This window comes from Pongo abelii, chromosome 22, assembly GCF_028885655.2.
Source record: "Pongo abelii isolate AG06213 chromosome 22, NHGRI_mPonAbe1-v2.0_pri, whole genome shotgun sequence".
Taxonomy (NCBI): Eukaryota; Metazoa; Chordata; class Mammalia; order Primates; family Hominidae; genus Pongo; species Pongo abelii.
Window position 1 is genome coordinate 48,671,088 of NC_072007.2, and position 3,302 is coordinate 48,674,389.

The 3,302-nt window shown below is 44.2% G+C and overlaps 1 long non-coding RNA gene across 1 annotated transcript; it reads right to left on the bottom strand.

Annotated features, from left to right (window-relative positions):
- Window positions 1-2,098: 2,098 nt before the first annotated feature.
- On the bottom strand, window positions 2,099-3,097 carry LOC103888895 (uncharacterized). Its single transcript, XR_010138823.1, has 3 exons — window positions 2,990-3,097; window positions 2,636-2,706; window positions 2,099-2,150 (listed from the first exon to the last, which is right to left on the bottom strand). It is a non-coding gene; the product is annotated as an uncharacterized LOC103888895 (long non-coding RNA).
- Between the last annotated feature and the right edge of the window lie 205 nt (window positions 3,098-3,302).

The window sequence follows — 3,302 nt, forward strand, 5'->3', positions numbered from 1 at the left end:
TGAGGGTTCTGCCTTCATGAGAAGATTAATCCACACATGAATTAATGGATTAATGGGCTATCACAGGAATGAGTCTGTTTAAAAGCCAGCGTGGCTCTCATTTTCACACCCTTGCCATGTGATGTCTTGAGCCATACTGGGATTCTCCAGAGAGTCCCCACCAGCAAGAAGGCCCTCACCAGACGTGGCCACTCAACCTTGGATTTCCTCAGAACTGTAAGAAATGAATTTATTTTCTTTATAAATTATCCAGTCTCAGTTATTCAATTTTAGCAACAGAAAACAGAGTAAGGCAGGAGGGGACATTCAAACCACAGCATTCCAACCATGGCCCCCCAAACTAATGTTTTTCTGACATACAAAATGCATTCATTCTATCTTGATGCCCCAGAAGTCCTAACTCATTTCAGCATCAACTCAAAAGTCCAAAGCCCAGAGTCCCATCTGAATTAGAAATCGGGGAGACTCAAGGCATGATTCATCCTGAGGCAAATTCCTCTCCAGCTATAACCTGTGAAATTAACAAGTTACATGCTTCCAAAATACAATGGTGGGACAGACATAAGATAGACATTCCCATTCCAAAAGGGAAGAATAGGCAAGAAGAAAGAGATAACTGGTCCCAAGTATTAATAAATCTAAAACCCAACAGAGAGAACAACATGAAGCTCCAGAATAATCTGCTTTGACTCCATGCCCTGGGCACTCTGGGGCAGGAGTTGGGCTCCCAGGAACTCAGGCATCCTTGCTCCTATGGCTTTGCTGAGTTCAGTCTACCTAGCAGGTCTCACGGGTTGGAGTGTGGCATCAGCAGCTCTCCCAGGTTAATATTTCAAGCTGGTAGCTCTACAGTTCTGGGGTCTCAGAAGTGACCCTGGCTCCACTAGGCACAGCACAGCCCCGTCCCTGCAGCAGCTCCAACTCCACATTTCCACTCAGCATTGCCCGAATAGAGCTCCCTGTGATGGCTCTGCCTCCATGACAAGTCTTTGCCTGGGCCCCCAGGTTGACTGTGACAGCCTTTAAAATCTAGGTGGAGGTCACTGTGCCCCACAGCTCTTGCATTCTACATGCCTGCAGAATTAGCACCATGTAGATGCTGCCAATGTCTACAGCTTATACCTTTTGGAGCAGTTGATTGAGCCACAACTGGGGCCACTTGAACCGCAGCTGGGGCAGCAGAGATCACTGCACCAGGATGTAAAAACAGAGACCCAAGGTGGTCCTGGACGGTGAGCCTGGAGAGGGCATCCAGGCCCATCACTAAAAACCATTCTGTCCTCTGAGAGCTATGGACCTGTGATTGAGGGCAGCTTTGAAGATCTCTGAAATGCCTTTGGGGTCATTCTTCCACTGTCTTCATGACCCCTTCCATCTGTAAGAGTCTCCTTACCCAAGGGTTTGTTGGCCACACCCTTGGTTTCCTCATGTGAACACATTTTCATTCTTTAAATGGTCAGGCTGAAAATTTCAAAAATTTTTCTGTTCTGCTTTTGTCTTAAATTATAAATTCCATCTTTAAGTCACTTTTTCTCTCTTGGATATTACTATATGCAGTTAAAAGTAGCTGCACAACTCCTCCAATATTTTGCTTAGAAGTTTCTTCTACTAGATATTCCAGTCGGACACTCTTAAATTCCACCTTCTATAAATCCCTTGGGCGTGGACACAATTTGACCAAGCTCTTTGCCATTTCATAACAAGGATGCTCTTTACTCCAGTGTCCAAAAAGATACCCTCTTTTTCCACCTGACACCTCATCAGAATGGCCTTTACTCTCAGCATTTCTATCAACATTCTGATCATGGCCACTCAAGTAATCTGTAAGAAGCTTCATACTCTCTCTATAGCTCTCCTCTTCCTCTGAGCCCTCTCCAAAATTGTCCTTACTACTCTGTTTATGGAAATCTAGGCTTTTTCTAACCTACTCTTCCAAATTTTTTCAACCTCTATCGATTGCCCAGTTCCAAAGCTACTTTCACATTTTCAGGTATTTGTTATAGTAACAGCCTCAATTTTCAGTACCAACTTTCTATCCATTTTGTGTTTCTATAAACACAGGTTGGGTAATTTATAAAGAAAAGAAATGTATGCTCACAGTTCTGAAGGCTAGGAAGTCCAATATCAAGATGCTGGCATCTGGTAAGGGCCTTTGTGTTGTGTCACCCCCATGGCGGAAGGTGGAAGGCAAGACAGCACGAGAGAGCAAGAGAGCAAGAGGGGGCCAAATTCACTAGTATAAGCAGCCTACTCTCATGATAACTAACCCACTCCTGCAGTAACAACATTATTCAATTCTTGAGGGTGGAGCCCTCGTGGCCTCATCACCTCTAAATACTGTCACACTGGCAATTAAATTTTAACATGAATTTTGGAGGGGACATTCAAACCACAGCACTCTCCAAACCTCTCTTAGCATCTTCTATAATCCTCTAGGTTACAATATGCCAAATGCTACGAAGGCCCCTTGTTTGAAACATGTTTGTCTCTCCAGTCACTGAGCTTTCTGAAGGCAGCAACAGCCTTTCATCCCAGATCCTCTTTCTGGCTGGACCCCTCCCCTGGCTCCACCCCAACCTAACATGCCTTCCAGGCACCTGTGTCACTCTGGAGGCCGAAGAGCACAGGCACTTACCTGTGTGATGTGTTTTTCCATCTCTGTTTCATTGCCTTCATCAACCTTCTGATCAAGGTAGCCAGAAGCTGCTGTATGATCAAGTGAAAAAATAAAATCTCTGAATTATTAATCACTTCTAATGTGCTGCACACCCTGATAAGAAATTTATGTATGCCAGTTTAATTAATTCTTGCAACTATTATCGCTATTGGATTTCTATCATCTCCACTTTACAGATGCGGAAATGGAAGCTGAGGGCAGGTAATAGGAATACTGCCTGAGGTTGCACAGCCAGGAAGAGAAGCAGTGGAGCCAGGAGCCCAGCCTCTGTTAACTTCTAGCAAAACGGCTCAAGGAAATATCAGCACAAACCTGGTTCTTGGCTGGCTTCTCCTTTTCACCGGTGGACAAACTAGTGGAAAAGTGGAGGGTCCTGTTTAAAAGAGAGTAGTTTAGTTAAATCACTGAGTTTTACTTCCTCCCACCAAACTATGAGTTGTTATTGCAAGATCCCTGAGTCAATGCCAATCTTCTACAGTCCTGGGAGCTTAAATACACTTGGCAAGCAACACCAAGTTATACAGTTTCCAATACTTAGAGGTATCTGTGAATGCAGATCTTAATGCGGTATATTCTTCTGGGGCTGCATTTTCTGTCTGAAACTGAGAATGTATTTTAGATGATG